At 34.4% G+C, this 19,542-nt stretch overlaps 1 long non-coding RNA gene across 1 annotated transcript; it reads right to left on the bottom strand.

The window, feature by feature from the left end:
- Positions 1–1,560: 1,560 nt before the first annotated feature.
- LOC121869226 lies at positions 1,561–14,881 on the bottom strand. The gene is made up of 2 exons (XR_006089514.1): positions 14,678–14,881; positions 1,561–1,706 (listed from the first exon to the last, which is right to left on the bottom strand). It is a non-coding gene; the product is annotated as an uncharacterized LOC121869226 (long non-coding RNA).
- Between the last annotated feature and the right edge of the window lie 4,661 nt (positions 14,882–19,542).

A 19,542-nucleotide genomic window follows, 5' to 3' on the forward strand; every position in this document is an offset into this window, starting at 1 on the left:
TGCATTTTTGGGTATAAATGTCATTTTTTCTCTAAAATTTGCACACATATGTGAATTTTTGTTCCAGATTTGGAAAATATACTAAAAGTTCTCTAGGAAAAACATATAGAAAATGTGATTATATGAAATTCATTTTTGGCAGGATAATTGACACTTTTCAGGAACCGGCACGAAATTTAATTACGCACCTAAAGGGTTAATGAACACATTAACACAAATTGAGGCTATAGCATAATGTTCTTATAGAATCTCCAAATAACTGGATACCTCTAGTATATTATTGTGCTTCATCCATGAAAAAATACTAAAAATAAGAATAGCAAAAACTTCAAGAGAAATACTGGAAATGTAAAAAAAAAAAAAAAATTAGATACTTTGGTCACATAAATGGGAATGAGGAATAATAACAGAAATATTAATGGGGAAATTTAAGGGTAGGAATACAGGGGAAGGCAGAAACTGGGATGGATGAGTGAAATTAAAACTGGGTCCCTAGAGAGATACAAAACCTTAGACAATTGGTAAAACCGCTAAAGAACATTCAGAGTGGAAGACTGGTCGCCAACCCTCAATATATGAGGGTGGTACTCTGAGTGACTGAGGTTGATTTTCTTTAATGTACTGTATGCTTCAACAGCTATGGTTATAATGCTAAAAACAGTTCTGATTCTATAAATTAACACCTCATAATACTAAAGAAGGACATTGTTAAGCTTTCTATATATCCAGTAACCAGAGAAAGAATCCCAAACAATCTCAGATACTGATAACCTAGAACTCCAGAGAAAAACAGTTTTAATGCTCTATCCAAGACCCTTCTGTGTCACCTTAGAAGCCAAGGAATCTTGGTTTCATATCTTGGCACTGAGAAAGTCTTCCTATTACAGGTGCACCTGACTTATGTTCCTTGTTCTCCATAAGTTTTCAAAGCCTTTTTGCCAAAGTTCCCCTTAAGGGTTCATGAATACTTAATACACTGTATGTGGACAAAAAATCAAATTACTTAAGTAAATGAATTGGAAGATATAAAATTCAGATTTGCCTTCTAGCAATGTACTTCCCAAACCAGCAGCCAACTCATGGGTATCATGTGTCTATGAGCCAGGTCATGTTAGGAATGACCCACAGTGGAGAGCCCCCCCCCCCCACCCCCCATTGACACTTTACTTTTGTAATAAATACACAGCCAAGTGAACCCAGACTGATATCACCACTTTTAGTGGCAAGTCAGCAAAGAGCTGAATATAAAAATGGTGGAGTGACCTTGAAATCAAAGATGGCAGGCAAAACCTTGGAGCAATGTGTGCTGAGTAGGTGGACATGGCTCAAAGAAAACCCTGTAGTCTCTAAATAACAACTATTGTATCTAATCACCCTTGTTGGATGTTTAACATGTGATGTGGAGGAAGGAGTGATGGCTTTCCCCAAATAGGCAAAAAAATTTAACCTTAACTTGCATTCTAGGGGATGGTGTTCAGACCCAGATTCCCTAGAAACTACCTCTACTGCATCCTGTACTACAAGGGCTTTAGGAGCATATATTAGATTTTTTTTTTTTTGTGTAAACTGAACTGTATTCTGGGTATATGTAACTGTCTTTCTGGTAAAAGTAGAAATGGATTTGTACAATACTTACAGCTGGCATAGCAAGAACAAGCTCAACCAGGTGTCTAAGGAAGTGGCCCAAATCCTTGGAGATGATTGAACTGAAAAACAAAGGAAAAATGCGTATATTCAAAATTATCCATAAAAATCCCTAAAATCACTCATTAAGTAAATGGTTATACAGTGATATCTCCGTTAGCCAGAACAATTGGTGCAGAGCACTTCCAGGAATGAGAGACTTCCGGATAACGAGACGACTCTCTCAAAGCTGCAAAAAATCCCTTATCGGAGGAATTTTTCGGGCAACGGAAACATTTTCTCGGAAGTTGCAGAAATTGCCCATTACATCATCTCTCGAACCTCGAAAAAGCCATTTTTTTCTAAAAAACAGCTTTTGTGATATACAGTTGTACCCCACTTAACGCGGTCAATTGAACCCAGAGGGTCCCGCGTTAAGTGAAATCCGCGTTAAGTGAACAACAGAACATATGGGATTAATTCCAATAGAAACCGGCCCGACCCCCAAATTCCACTTTTTGAAGGCACATACCTATGTTGTAGTAAAAATAACATCTTAATTTTATGATGGTACATGCACACAATTAATACTTAAGAGAAATAGAGAAATACAGTCGCCAAGTTAATGTCCATTCAAATAATGGACTCAACTCCCTCCCCCTCTCACACTACACAGCCGGCTAACAGATGGTCGGTCGGTCCCTCCCTCCCCCCCCACCCCCCACCAACCGTCCCAAGGAGATGTGTGGGATAACCTCAAACTAAAGTTAGGAAAATATAATTGACATTGCTGGATTCCTTGTAAGACCAGGAATATTTTGAATATAAATGTCATATATTTTGGACAAAATATAACATAGTTACCTAGAGAAAAATTTTTATCTAAAAATTGTAAATTTAAAGCAAAATATATGATGTTTATATTCAAAATGATCACCAAATTATAAGAATTCCAGCAATGTAAATTATATTCTGACCGGGTAATTTGTATAAATTTTATGAGCTAAAACAAATATCTTCAGTTAATAAAAAAAAAATAATCTTCACGACACTATCTGTCAATCAAAGTACCCCACCTTGCCTCCCCCCCTCTTCCAACCGCGCGGTCAGTCCCAACCCTCCCCCCCACCCCCCACCAATCCTCCCTTCCAGAGTTTTTAACATTTAGTATTAAATAATACCTCAGATTAAAGTTAGGATAATATAATTGACATTGCTGGATTCCTTGTAAGACCAGGAATATTTTGAATATAAATGTCATATATTTTGGACAAAAGATACCATAGTTACCTAGAGAAAAAATTTTATCTAAAAATTGTAAGTTTAAAGCAAAATATATGATGTTTATATTCAAAATGATCACCAAATTATAAGAATTCCAGCAATGTAAATTATATTCTGACCGGGTAATTTGTATGAATTTTATGAGCTAAAACAAATATCTTCAGTTAATAAAAAAAAATAATAATTCTTCACACGGTAACAGATGGTCGGTTGGTCCCTCCCTCCCCCCCACCCCCCACCAACCGTCCCAAGGAGATGTGTGGGATAACCACTAAATTTTAATAAATAATACCTCAAACTAAAGTTAGGATAATATAATTGACATTGCTGGATTCCTTGTAAGACCAGGAATATTTTGAATATAAATGTCATATATTTTGGACAAAAGATACCATAGTTACCTAGAGAAAAAATTTTATCTAAAAATTGTAAGTTTAAAGCAAAATATATGATGTTTATATTCAAAATGATCACCAAATTATAAGAATTCCAGCAATGTAAATTATATTCTGACCGGGTAATTTGTATGAATTTTATGAGCTAAAACAGGCAGTCAGGCAGGGTGGCCGGTGGGGCAAATCTAAAAATAGCGTCTCGGACACTCACCGCGTATATGTGGAAAAAATCCGCGTTAAGTGAAAGTTCAGCTTTGGCAAGGCACCGCGTATATGCGAAAACGCGTTAAGTGAAACCGCGTTAGGCGGGGTAAAACTGTACTGTAGTCCAGAATGCGATGTCTAACTTCATACCTACGTATGTAAATGCCTAGCAGTAACTCGCCAGGCCAACATACAGGCAATTAAAACATCTAATACAGTGGGGTATGCTATAACGAATGTAATTGGTTCCAGAACCTCGTTCGTTATAGCATTCATTCGTTATAGGATTAATCCGTTCCAGGCCCCCAAATACAACCGCTTAACACTGAAAAAATTCTGTGGAAAATGTAAAAAATACAGTACTTTATCTTACCTTAGTGTTATTCAGCATGTAGGTACCCCTAAACACTGGCACATCACTATCACTTCCACTGGGAGTCTTGGCTTTAAGGTCCTCAAACAATTGTTTAGCCTTCTCACAAATTATAGCTTCACTAATGTTACCACCTGCCATTTCTTTCTACTTTATCCACACTAAGAGTAAATTTTCCATCTCTTCAATCACATTACACCTTGCTTTGCTAAGTCTAAAGATTCCCTTAGCCACTTGCACAGTTTTTAACTCCTCTTTATTCTTCAAAATCGTACATATAGTCGATTTAGTCATCCCATATTCATCACTAATTTTCGCAATGCTTCTTCCATTCTCACGTTTCTTTATAATCTCTTTCTTGGTTTCAAGGGTTATTAGCTTTCTCACTCACTTTGGACGACTCATTGTTACAATTGTATACTTGTATAACAAAATAGTTATACAAATAATGCGAATTTCCACGTCAAAAGACGAAATTTCAACAATAACAGTGGTGCATTGGCTACACAATGAGACAAAGATGGCGCCTGACGCTCTTGTTGTGGGTCGCAGTACAACAATATTCACGCGCCAGGCGAAATAGTCCCGTATTCATCCGCGTTCGTTGTAGGAGTTGCGTTCGTTATAGCATTCTCAATTTTATAGGTAAAACCGTTCTTTATAGGAATATTCGTAGTAGGATCCGTTCGTTATAGCATACCCCACTGTAATTACTTAAATACGTAATATTAGGAGGACATGTCGCTACCTGGCATTTATTTGCAATTCTCAAAAGCCCTTCCCGCACCCTCCATCACACGCATTGCTACCGTCATCTCTTGCCCTAGAGCGAGCAGTAAACAAATTTCAACTCTCGAGGGGTGGAGATGGGTGGGATGTCGACGTCACATTTTGGATTATATCACAAAAACTGGTTTTTAGAAGAAAAAAAAAAGGCTTTTTGTTCAATCCAGAATGCTATGTCTAGCTTTGATTACCCGAGCAGGAGGTGGAGAGGGAGGTGATATTGCGTATAAGGCTCCGCTAGCTTAGGTCCAGATTATAATTATAAACTTTTTGGAATATTTTCCAATATTAGGAACATTTACCGGAAGGTAAAATGTTAATTTACATATCCCAATTAAGATACTCACTTTATTCTGATGAGGAAGAAGAAGGTCCTGGTTGTGGAGATTAACTAGGTGGGGGAGGGGACCCCAGCACCACCACATGTGAAGCATCTTTCAGAGATACAGTAAAGCCTCGAATAAAGATGGTAATGTGTCCTCCAATATTACAGTGTAAGGTGAATCATTAATTACCATTAAAATAAAGCAATAATAATGAGATACATTCCCAAGTGTGACCTTTTCATATCTTTTGTGTGGATTTTTACCCTCTTTTCCCCCCCCAAAACAATACAATTAATAAAAATTGCAAACTATATTCTTTAAATAATGTTTCTGAATGCACCTTATACAATATAATTGAATAATAATATGGTCACACAGGAGATGGGACGTCATTGTTTTCGTTTGTGTTTACAGCCGAGAGTCCGGGACGATAGTTCAAAAAGAGAAATTTAAGAAAATAAGACCCTGGTTAGAAGGTAGTAACAAAAAAAAAAAAAAAAAAAAAAAAAAAAAAAAAAATATATATGTCAGGACCTGGTCTTCACCCTCTCTGTATATATACACCTGATTTATTACTCTCTAGTCTGTACTCACCCTGAAGATGTGAATTAATTTAAAGCGCTTTGGGAACTTCTGCTTTTTCTTTCCTGTTATCAGCATATATATATATATATATATATATATATATATATATATATATATATATATATATATATATATATATATATATATATATATATATATATATATATATATATATATATATATATATATATATATATATATATATATATATATATATATATATATATATATATATATATATATATATATATATATATATAATATATATACACACACAGTTGTACCCCACTTAACGCGGTCAATAAAACCCAGAGGGTACCGTGCTAAGTGAAAACCAGTTAAGTGAAAACCGCGTTAAGTGAACAACAGAATATATGGGATTAATTCCAATAGAAACCGGCCCGACCCCCAAACTCCACTTTTTGACGACACATAACTATGTTGTAGTAAAAATAACATCTTAATTTTATGATGGTACATGCACACAATTAATACTTAAGATAAATAGAGAAATACAGTCGCCAAGTGAATGTCCATTCAAATAATGGACTCAACTCCCTCCCCCTCTTCTCACACTACACTGCTGCCTCTTCCCTCTCTGAGAAATTTTTGGGGGAAAACCACTAAATTTTAATAAATAATACCTCAAACTAAAGTTAGGATAATACAATTGACATTGCTGGATTCCTTGTAAGACCAGGAATATTTTGAATATAAATGTCATATATTTTGCACAAAAGATAACATATTTACTCAGAGTAAACATTTTATCTAAAATTTGTATGTCTAATGCAAAATATATGATGTTTATATTCAAAATGATCACCAAATTGTAAGAATTCCAGCAATGTAAATTATATTCTGGCCGGGTAATTTGTATGAATTTTATGAGCTAAAACAAATATCTTCAGTTAATAAAAAAAAAAATATTCTTCAGGACACTATCTGTCAATCAAAGTAGCCCACCTTACCTCCCCCCCTCTTCCAACCGAGCGGTCAGTCCCAACCCTCCCCCCCACCAATCCTCCCTTCAAGAGATGTTGGGTGAAAAAACTAAATTTTAACATTTTGTATTAAATAATACCTCAGATTAAAGTTAGGATAATATAATTGACATTGCTGGATTCCTTGTAAGACCAGGAACATTTTGAATATAAATGTCATATATTTTGCACAAAGAGAACATATTTACTCAGAGTAAACATTTTAACTAAAATTTGTAAGTCTAATGCAAAATCTATGATGTTTATATTCAAAATGATCATCAAATTATAAGAATTCAGCAATGTAAATTATATTCTGACAGTAATTTGTATGAATTTTATGAGCTAAAACAAATATCTTCAGTTAATAAAAAAATATTCTTCACAGGGTAACAGATGGTCGTTCGGTCCCTCCTCCCCGCCCCCACCAACGTCCCACCAGATGTGTGGAAAACCAGAATATTTAACTTTTTAGTAATAAATAATACCTAAAACTAAAAGTTAGGATAATATAATTGACATTGCTGGTTCCTTGTAAGATAGGAATATTTTATCCAAATGTCATATATTTTGCACAAGATAACATATTTACTCAGAGTAAACATTTTATCTAAAATTTGTATGTCTAATGCAAAATCTATGATGTTTATATTCAAAATGATCATCATATTGTAAGAATTCAGCAATGTAAATTATATTCTGCCGAGTAATTTGTATGAATTTTATGAGCTAAAACAGGCAGGCAGGCAGGCAGTCAGGAAGGGCGGCAGGTGGGGGTGGGGCGAATCTAAAATAGCTCAGGCCAGACACTCTGTGCGTATCGTGGAAAAACCCGTGTTAAGTGAAAGTTCGGCTCCGGCGAGCACAGCGTATCACGTGAAATCGCTAAGCTCGAGTAGCTATTTTTAGATTCCCCCCACCCACCCTCCTGACTGCCTGCCTGCCTATTTTAGCTCATAAAATTCATACAAATTACCTGGCTAGAATATAATTTACATTGCTGGAATTCTTACAATATGATGATCATTTTCAATATAAACATCATAGATTTTGCATTAGACATAAAATTTAGATATAATGTACTCTGAGTATATTTGTGCAAAATATATGTTGACTGTTCAAAATTAGTTTTAGGTATTATTTATTACTAAAAAGTTAAATATTCTGGTTTTCCCACACATCTGGTAAGGAGGACGACCGACCATCTGTTACCTGAAGAGAATATTTTTTTTATTAACTGAAGATATTTGTTTAGCTCATAAAATTCATACAAATTACCGGTCAGAATATAATTTACATTGCTGGAATTCTTACAATCTGATGATCATTTTGAATATAAACATCATAGATTTTGCATTAGACATACAAATTTTAGATATAATGTTTACTCTGGTAAGTATGTTATCTTTGTGCAAAATATATGACATTTATATTCAAATATTCCTGGTCTTACAAGGAATCAATGTCAATTATATTATCTAACTCTAATCTGAGGTATTATTTAATACTAAATGTTAAATTTAGTTTTTCACACAACATCTCTTGAAGGGAGGATTGGTGGGGGAGGAGGTTGGGAGGGTTGGGCGGACCGACCACCTGGGTGGTTGGAAGGGGAGGCAAGGTGTACTGATTGACAGATAGTGTTGTGAAGAATATTTTTTTTATTAACTGAAGATATTTGTTTTAGCTCATACAATTCATACAAATTACCCGGCAAATATAATTTACATTGCTGGAATTCTTACAATTTGATCTTTTGAATATAAACATCATAGATTTTGCATTAGACATACAAATTTTAGATATAATGTTTACTCTGGTAAATATGTTATCTTTGTGCAAAATATATGACATTTATATTCAATATTCTGGTCTTCAGGAATCCAGCAATGTCAATTATATTATCCTAACTCTAATCTGAGGTATTATTTAATACTAAATGTTAAAATTTAGTTTTTCACCCAACATCTCTTGGAAGGAGGATTGGTGGGGGTGGGGGAGGGTTAGACGGACCGACCACCTGGGTGGTTGGAAGAGGGGGAGGCAAGGTGGGTACTTTGATTGACAGATAGTGTTGTGAAGAAAATTTTTTTATTAACTGAAGATATTTGTTTTAGCTCATACAATTCATACAAATTACCGTCCGAATATAATTTACATTGCTGGAATTCTTACAATTTGGTGATCATTTTGAATATAAACATCATAGATTTTGCATTAGACATACAAATTTTAGATATAATCTTTACTCTGAGTAAATATGTTATCTTTTGTGCAAAATATATGACATTTATATTCAAAATATTCCTGGTCTTACAAGGAATCCAGCAATGTCAATTATATTATCCTAACTTTAGTTTGAGGTATTATTTATTAAAATTTTAGAGGGAAGAGCCAGTGAGTGTAGTGTGAGAAGAGGGGAGGGAGTTGAGTCCATTATTTGAATGGACATTAACTTGGCGACTGTATTTTCATTTCTTAAGTATTAATTGTGTGCATGTACCATCATAAAATTAAGATGTTATTTTACTAGAAATAGGTATTGTGTCGGAAAAAGTGGAGTTTGGGGGTCGGGCCAGTTTCTATTGGAATTAATCCCATATGTTCTGTTGTTCACTTAGCGTGGTTTTTCACTTAACACGGTAACCCTGTGGTTTTATTGACCGTTAAGCCGGGTACTACTGTATATATATACACAGTCACGCGCCGTTAACGGCATAGATACGTTCTTGGAAACGTGACGTTAAACCGAAATGGACGGGTCCGATCATCACATAAACTTTGTATTTATACTTACGGTATGTGGAATACTATAATGACATTTAATACACTTTACTCTTAAATCTCTACTGTAATGTGACACAGTGATTAATTTTATCTCTTGTGCAAAATACATGACTTTATATTAAAATTATTCATTGTTTTGCGCGATTCCAGCAATGCCGGGCAGATGGGGAGAGAGAGGGAGGAGCGAGCGACTGAGGGGCGTGGGGGAGGGGAGGAAGTACGCTGACAGTTGGCACAGACCCAAAGTCTAACACTGTATATTTATCAGTTCTTACGTGACTAAGCTTTCTCTTATAAAAAGTCAGTGAAATGACCTGGGTGAATATAATTAACATTGTTGGGATTCTTATAAGATACTGATTAATTTGAATATAAACATGCTATAATTTGCACTAGACATAAACAATTTAGTACCGTAATCAAATTAGTACATGTACACTCCAGTTTTGCACTAAGTTCATTTATTTCTTTTTACGCTTTTTAGTATAGTGTGTGCATGTAAAAGGATGAAAATAAATGAAGAAATTTATGTAAATCTACACAAAAATACAGTTAAAAAAATTATATTATAAATGTACTACAGTACTGTACACTAATGTACAACAATTTTTATCTCTTGAGCAAAATCTATGACGCGATATTCAAATTATTGGCTGTCTTGCAAGGATTCCAGCAATATAAATTATAATCTCCTAATTTGTCTTGAGATATTATATAAGATAAATACTGCCTAAAACCCTGGCTGGGAGGGACAGAGACAGCCAGCCAGCGAGGGTGGAGGGTTGAGGTTATATGTTTGACAGTTTGAGCCGAAGGTCTTGTGTGTTTATTTAACAGTCCTACTAAGCCTTCATTTTAAAATGTCAGTGAAATGAAATGGGAGAATAAAATTAACATTGCTGGGATTCTGTACGATATTGATTAATTTGAATATAAACACGCCTGTATCTTGACTAGACATAACTTTTACTGTAATCAAATTAGTACATGTGCACTCCAGCTTTGCACTAAGGTCATTTATTTCTTTTATCGTTTCTTTTAGTATGGTGTGCATATAAATGAATGAAAATAAATGAAGAAATTTAAGTAAATCTACCCAAAAATACAGTTGAAAATCTTTATATTATAAAATGTACACTAATGTACTACAATTTCTATCTCTTGAGCAAAATATATGACATTTATATTCAAATTAATCTCTGTCTTGCAAGGATTTCAGCAATGCAAATTATATTATATAGCCTGAGACGTTATATGAAAAATTTAAGGTCTAAAACCCCCACGCGAGGGAGGTGGTGGGGGAGGAGGGAGGTGAGGCGATATGATTTGACAGTTGGCGCTGAAGGCTCTGTGTTTATTTATCATTCTTAAGAGTGACTAAGCTCTTCTCATAATTTGCCACCCAAACGACCTGGGTGAATATAACTTATATTGCTGGGATTCTTGTAAGATAGTGATTGATTTGAATACCTGTATAAACAAGCTATATTTGTAATAGACAGCAATTTAGTACCATAATCATTTAGTGCATGTACAGTACAGGTCTGCACTTAGGTCCATTGTTAAATGAGGGACCACTGTATTGCAGTGTACTTGTACTGTACAATATTGACTAAATTCACTAGATAACACACACAACTAATGGTTGAAAACTTGTCAAGTAAGTGATGTCAAGTCTGTCAGTATGAGTGGTATGTGTGAGTGCTTGTGTCCCCATCATAGGAGTCCGTTTTCCTCGCTTCAGGGTGCCTGAGTCCTCCGTTTTCTCTCAATCTTAGAGTGCACCAGAGACTTCGTTATTCCTAGTGATGACACAGAATTTGAATTAATCCCAATTGCAACTGGGGTAATTGTTGAGTCAACTAGATATGTCTGATTACAGCAAATGTGTTATTGGCAATTTGTAGGTGAAAGATTTTATCCTCAATAGATGTAGGTTAACATTACACCTGGAGGCAAATACTTTACAAGCCAAGGAAGGATATCTTTAACACATAATATCTGGCCATTGGGAAGGATCATCGTGTCACCGCTAGGGGACGGAGTGGTGGTCCAGCAGTGTCACGGAAGTGTTTTTTGGGGAACGATACAGTATATGCGACGGACGTTGTTCGATTGGACGTTAACCGGGCATGACTGTATATATGTATATATATATATATATATATATATATATATATATATATATATATATATATATATATATATATATATATATATATATATATATATATATATATATATATATATATATATATATATATATGGTATGTCTGTTGTATATATATATATATATATATATATATATATATATATATATATATATATATATATATATATATGTACATATAATTCCCGATTTCTACTTAATTATCGGGACTTACTTAATCACAAGAGATTTTTTATTTATTTTTATTTTATTTTATTTTTTAAATGACACGCATTTTCTATACCGAAACGTTTCCAGTTAATGTAGTCTCCATGTATAATTAGAAAATTATGGGGGCCCCATGTGCATTCAGCTGACTACATTAAAGGTAATTGCTCAGTCACACTGTAACCATTCCTTATTATTTATTACTTTCACTGTACTGTATCCATTCCTCATTATTCATTACTTTTACTGTACTGTATTTCATTGTAGATTATTTATTAAAAAAAAAAAAAAAAAAATTGAAAAAAAAAAAAAAATGGCCACAACTGTGGCGGTCGTAAGTCCCGCTGGTCATAAGTCGAAGCAGTCATAAGTCGGGGTGTAGCTGTATATATATAGTCATGCGCCGGTTAACGTCCTAGATACGTTCTTGGAAACGTGACGTTAACCGAAATGAACGTTGTCTGAAAGTACAGAAACCTATGGGATTTATTCTAATTGGTTCCAGGCACCCAACCCCAAGTTTCCCATTTTACAACCATTTGGACCCACTAAATATATATATAATGTTATGGTAAATATCATAAACACACATAGGCATGGCTAGGTTTATTACAAAGTGATGAAAAGGATACGCTTAATACTGTACAATGGGTAGTCCACAAAACATGTAGCCATGTCTCTTTATTTGAGTGCCCCGTCATAGGAGTCCGTTTTCTCTCACTTCAGGATGCCTGAGTCTTCCGTTTACTCTTAATCTTAGAGTGCAGTGCACCAGAGACTTCGTTATTCCTTAGTAATGACACAGAATTTGATATTGCAACTGGGGTTGCAATTGTTGAGGCAACATAGATATGTCTGATTACAGTTGGAATATTCAAGATCCATTGTGAGTGATAGTTTAAAGCTTCAACTATCTTTATGGTTGGTAAAACTTGTCAAGTCTGTCAGTCTGAGTGGCATGTGTGAGGCCTTGTGTTTGTACAACCGCTTTCATTTAGGCCCACGAAAGATATAATGTTATGGTAATTATCAGAAACACAAATAGGCATGACTAGGTCTATTACAAAGTGATGAAAAGGATACGCTCAATACTGTACGGTGGGTAGTCCACAAAACATGTAGCCATTATCTCTTTATTTGAGTGCCCCGTCATAGAAGTCCGTTTTCTCTCACTTCAGGATGCCTGAGTCTTCCGTTTTCTCTTAATCTTAGAGTGCAGTGCACCAGAGACTTCGTTATTCCTTAGTAATGACACAGAATTTGAAATTGCAACCCCAATTGCAACTGGGGTTGCAATTGTTGAGGCAACTAGATATATCTGATTACAGTAAACGTGTTATTGTCAATTTGTAGCTGAAAGATTTTATCCTCAATAGATGTAGGTTAACATTACACCTGAAGGCAAATGCCTAATGAAGGAAGGATATGCGATCGGACGTTGTTCGGTTGGACGTTAACCGGCGCATGACTGTACAGTATATATTATATATATATTTACAAATATATATATATATATATATATACATACATATAGTATTACCCCGCTTTACGCGGTTTCACTTAACGCGATTTCTCATATGCGCGGTGCCTCGCCAGAACCGAACTTTCACTTAACGCGGTTCATCTACTCTTATACGCGGTGAAGTATAATATAATTTTTTTTTTATTTAGCTCATAAAATTCATACAAATTACCCAGCCAGAATATAATTTACATTGCTGGAATTCTTACAATATAATGATCATTTTAAATATAAACATCATAGATTTTGTATTAGACATACAAATTTTAGATATAATGTTTACTCTGAGTAAATATGTTATCTTTTGTGCAAAATATATGACATTTATATTCAAAATATTCCTGGTCTTACAAGGAATCCAGCAATTTCAATTATATTATCCTAACTTTAGTTTGAGGTATTATTTATTAAAATCTAGTGGTTTTCCCCCCAAAATTTCTCAGAGAGGGAAGAGCCAGCAGTGTAGTGTGAGAAGAGGGGAAGGGAGTTGAGTCCATTATTTGAATGGACATTAACTTGGCAAATGTATTTCTCTATTTCTCTTAAGTATTAATTGTGTGCATGTACCATCATAAATTAAGATATTATTTTTACTAGAACATAGGTATTGTGTTGGAAAAAGTAGAGTTTGGGGGTCGGGCCAGTCTCTACTGGAATTAATCCCATATGTTCTGTTGTTCCATTTACGCGGATTTCACTTAACGCGGTACCCTGTGGGTTCAATTGACTGCGTAAATCGGGGTACTACTGTATATAAATATATCACCAATTAAGGCTACTAGCTAGGTAGATGACTTGGTCTTATATGAAGCCAACAAAACATTGGTAGGTGAAAATGAATGCTTCAAGTGCGCTACACTGTAAGCATCCCAATACGGAAGTCAAATATGTGAAATTTTCTATAAAGTAAACAACTTACCTTATAAATTTCCCAATGCCATACAGCCTTTTGCAAGAGCCCTATATTCAAGTATCTATGCATGAAAGTCTTGGTCAAAGAGCACCTTTTCGTAAAACAGAAGTTTACGATATTTTTGGTTTACCATCCACTGCGACTTATAAGTTTAACACACTCAACAATGACCAAACACTAACATTAAGGAACTCCCTTAGCCCTTGGAATAATCATTTCTACTGTGTAGCCATTGTGGTAATGCAGTAATCTTTTTATCCCTTGTCAAAATCCAATCTCCATATTTCTTAATCATTATCCATGAATCTCATTCACCATGTAATAAAGTGTTCAAAACATCTAAGCAAATTCAAATACTAAGCTTTATTAAACCGCCCTCAAAAAAAAAAAAATTTCCCCAAGTTACATCATGAAAACAAAATTTCAACCAAACTTGAAATGCCAGCAATCAAAATTCGAAGTAGTTGACATATTAACCAATGGCTAGAAATAGTATTACAATGACCTCAATGCACTCACCTTTCAATAAGTGTACCATTATGTATCATCCATATGTCGCACATGCTACGAATAATAAGTGTTGCAGCTACCAGACCCAAGAAGCCTGATTCAGCAGTCCACAGTCCAGGCACCAGAATACGTAAAATACCTTTAAGGGATCTGAAAAACTCTCCATTGATCTGCAAGTAAAATAAAGTAAAAATATTTGTTTATATATAATAAGCACATAATATCAGGTAAATAAAAAAATTAAGAGGGTTGTGTGTGTGTGTGTGTGTGTGTGTGTGTGTGTGTGTGTGTGTGTGTGTGTGTGTGTGTGTGCTGTGTGGGGTGTGTGTGTGTGTGTGTGTGTGTGTTGTGTGGTTGTGTGGGTTGAGTGTGTGTGTGTGTGTGTTGTGTGTGTGTTGTGTGTGTGTGGTTGTGTGTGTGGTTGTGTGTGTGTGGTTGTGTGTGGTTGTGTGTGTGTGGTTGTGTGTGTGTGTGTGTGTGGTTGTGTGAGTGGTTGTGTGTAAGCAGTATAGTATTAGGTATAATATACACCATGGATGTATAAGTAGGAATATTCAATATTCATTATTCATTCACCGCCAGGGGTCAAAGATGTTGTTCAGAGGAGTAAGCATTTAACTTAGCCATAACAGCAGGTTTAGTCATGGACACTGGATTGCTGCTGTGTGTAATCCCCCCTCTGAGGTTCTTAAATACTGTATATATATTGTATATTTGAGGGCTCTTAATTTGATACTTAAGATGCTTTGCTTCACAAGTATTTAATATTATATGTAATTAGCTTATGTAGATATTTGCACCGTCAACTAGGGATGATTCATGGGTCAACGAGATCATTTCCAGCCAGTTATTTAAAAAACATAGCCGCAGTTCGGCTGACGTGAAGTCAGGTGTTTATACCAAGGAATTGACTCATAGCAACACTTCCTTCTTGGAGAACCTTCAAGAAGCTTGACTCATACATCACCCTGGTGGCATCTTTGTGAGTCCTCGGGCGCCACGCCCGAGGACATCAATCACTCTTTCGCTGGACCCCACACAATACAGCTCTACCACTGAGTTTCGGTCCGAAACCTCCTTCAGTACTACAATCTAACACTAAGTCCACCTCAGTACTAGAACGCCTAACATTGAACCTACTTCAGTACTAGAGCAATAGGCCAGCTTTCTCTGTACAGTAAAGCCTCGAATAATGATGTTAATGTGTCCTCCAATATTGCAGTGTCAGGTGAATCGTCTTATCGCGAATCATTAATTACCATTAAAATAAAGCAATAATAATGAGATGTGTTCTCAAGTGTGAACTTTTCATATCTTTTGTGTGGCTTTTTACCCTCTTCCTCCCCCCCCAAAACAATACAATTAATGAAAATTGCAAACTATATACAGTCGACCCTCGTTAATTCGGACCCCTTTAATCCGGATTTTGGATAATTCGGACAAAATCTGAACGAATTTATTTATTTATTTATTTATTTATTAATTTATTTATTTTTTAAGATTTGTAGGAATATTACCTACGCGGACCTTAAGCTAAAATGCTGGTCCACCCACTGCTGGGATAAAACACCAGCGTCTTTTTGGTCAAATGTAACATCTCCACCACTAGTGTGGGGGGGGGGGATGCAACTTTTAGCTTCAGACATGAAAAATATTTACCATTTACTGCCAGTAAACAATGAAAACGTAAATTATGTACCAATTAGTCATGAAAAGTTGTGCAGTTCCTTCAGCAAATGAAGCTCACCAGCTTACAATAGGCTAAATTACCTTACAACGTACTTTCAGTAGTCTATGTTGAAGTTCTTAGCACAGGCTAACTTATCATATCATATACGGTATCACAGTTCTCATTGATATACAAAAAATACCGGAAATAAAAACCTTTTCGATATTTCACACTTAATATAATACTCGGTAATCTACTTCAACCTCCTATTGTTTACAACGACGCATGACGCATCACCAGCTGTTGTGTGTATCAGCTAGACGGTACACATGTTTTTCGAATAATTTTCAGTTAAAAAACTGTTACATCACATGTATATTTTACCTTAACTGTGCCTGAATGAATATATTCTCGGAAATAAATAATAGTTTTGCTGAAACGTGATGTATTTCAATGTAAAATAGGATAAAATACATGACGAAAACAAAAGATTTTACCTAACCTTCCGATGTTCAAGAGAAGTTACTCGTTTTTTTAATAGTTTTTGGTTAAAATATTGTTATATTACAATGGTATTCTATTCATACTGTGCTTGATATAATGCATTCACGAAAATGTAATATTTTTGCTGAAATGACGTACGTATTACAGTGGAAAGTGGGATAAAATCGTGACGAAACCAATGACTTTCGCTTTCTTTCATTCAAAACATGTTACCGGAATCGCTTTTCGAATGGTTTTCAGTAAAAAAAACTGTTGTATTACAATAATATTCTATCCTAATTGACTTGAATAAATACTACGATACCATATTTCTGAATATTTTCATTAAAATCCATCAAAATCATTTTCCATGTCATCGTCTACAGCACCAAACAGCTTCTCCCAGCCCTCTCCTTGAACAGGGCTAGAGGGTACGTGTTTTTCGAATCGTTTTCAGTTAAAAAACTATAACATCACACGTATATTTTACCTAAACTGCGCCTGAATGAATATATTCTCGGAAATAAATAGTAGTTTTGCTGAAACGTGATGTATTTCAATGTAAAATAGGATAGAATACATGACGAAAACAAAAGACTTTACCTAAGCTTCCGATGTTCTTGTGATGTTACTCGTTTTTTTAATAGTTTTCGGTTAAAATTCTGTTATATTACAATGATATTCTATTCGTACTGTGCTTGATATAATACATTCACGGAAATGTAATATTTTTGCTGAAATTACGTACGTATTACAGTGGAAAGTGGGATAAAATCGTGACGAAAACAATGACTTTCGCTTTCTGTCGTTCAAAAGATGTTACCATAATCGCTTTTCGAATGGTTTTGTTAAAAAACTGTTGTATTACAATAATATTCCCTCATAATTGACTTGAATAAATATTTGAATGGAAATATACAATATTTTTGTTGAAACTACCCGCGTTTCAGTGTAAAGTGTCATAATAATAAATGGTAAACAATTTGCCTTCGGCACTCGTGTTTCAGGCATGGCGAGCCTCAGTTTGTAAGACGTAGAGCATTTTTACTGAAGATTTTGTTGTTCCATTACCCTAAAAAACGTGGGTCAAACTATAAACAAGGAATATCATAAATTAATGATTTCTTGGTCAAAAAATCAGGGTCGACCTATAAACGAGGGGGGTTATAGACGAGTATATACGGTATATATATATATATATATATATATATATATATATATATATATATATATATATATATATATATATATATATATATATATATATATATATATAGATATATATATATATATATATATATTTCATGTAAATCCACAATGAAAACGTGGATAAGATAAATCTTGATAAAATCACACGGGAAAATGGAAACAACGGAGTACCTTAGCTTTCGTCTTTATTCAAGACATCTTCAGAGGCAACTAGATTACATGGACAGAGAGAGGCTTAAATATACAGGGTGACCAAAAAACATGAGGTCAGGTCATAATGATGACATCCACTAATCCCCACACCAACACAACCGTAGAGGAGCTTAAGAGAAGGGTGGTGACGTGACTAGACAGGTCAGGTCAGAAAAAAGGGACCCACAAAATAACTGTCATACATCAAGATCAAAGGTTTTCAAAGCATTTTTAACCTTGGGCCACTGACAAATAAATTTATGTAACATATTATCAGTTTTAAACTGACCATCACTAAGGTTTATTGATTTTAATTCCTTAATCAAACTAGCTTCAACCAGAAGTCTTTCTGTGACACAAGATGATTTGAATACTTCTAAGCTTTTTTCCCAAGCAATGGGTGATTATTATTCCTAACATGAACGAACAAGGCACTGCTTTCAGATGCAGTTCTGATATTATACTTATGTTGTTTGATTCTGAGCTGCAGTGTTTTTCCTGTCTGACCTACATAATTACAATTACATTGGCTACATGGAATACAATAAACACTTCCATTTACATTCAAACTTGGGCTATTCCTTATTAACATATTGGTAATGGTTGAGTCATACTTGAAAACAACATTAATATTTAAAAGCTTGAGGGACCGAACTAAAGGGACAAATTCATCACGATAGGGCAGAGTCAAAATATTCTTAAGTGTAGGAACTTGTCTGGTTACAGAGGAATGAAAGGATTTTTTAGCCCTTTTAAAAGGGCTAAAAATCCTTATTCAATCTTTAAAAAGCAATAAAACTTGTTCCTATATATATATATATATATATATATATATATATATATATATATATATATATATATATATATATATATATATATATATATATATATATATATAATCTACATAAATTATATATATATATATATATATATATATATATATATATATATATATATATATATATATATATATATATATATATATATATATATATATATATATATATATATATATATATATATATATATATATATATAGAGTGAGTTCTGCTTATAACGCGTGTTTTGACAGCTAATTTGCTCTACGCGATTTATGAATTGAGGAGCGATATTTGTAAAAGCATAAACTCATTGCTAACTCTAGCGATTCCACTCGAGCGGTTGTTATGGCTTCATTTCACGTTGACATCATATGTTCAATTGAGTTATGTGTTTTGTTTGTGAACAATTGCAGAAATAATATATGTAATATTTATGTATACAGTATACCTATACAGTGAGTTCTGCTATATGGCGTGTTTTGACAACGAATTTGCTCGAA

Source organism: Homarus americanus, unplaced genomic scaffold, assembly GCF_018991925.1.
Source record: "Homarus americanus isolate GMGI-L3 unplaced genomic scaffold, GMGI_Hamer_2.0 scaffold10746, whole genome shotgun sequence".
NCBI lineage: Eukaryota > Metazoa > Arthropoda > Malacostraca > Decapoda > Nephropidae > Homarus > Homarus americanus.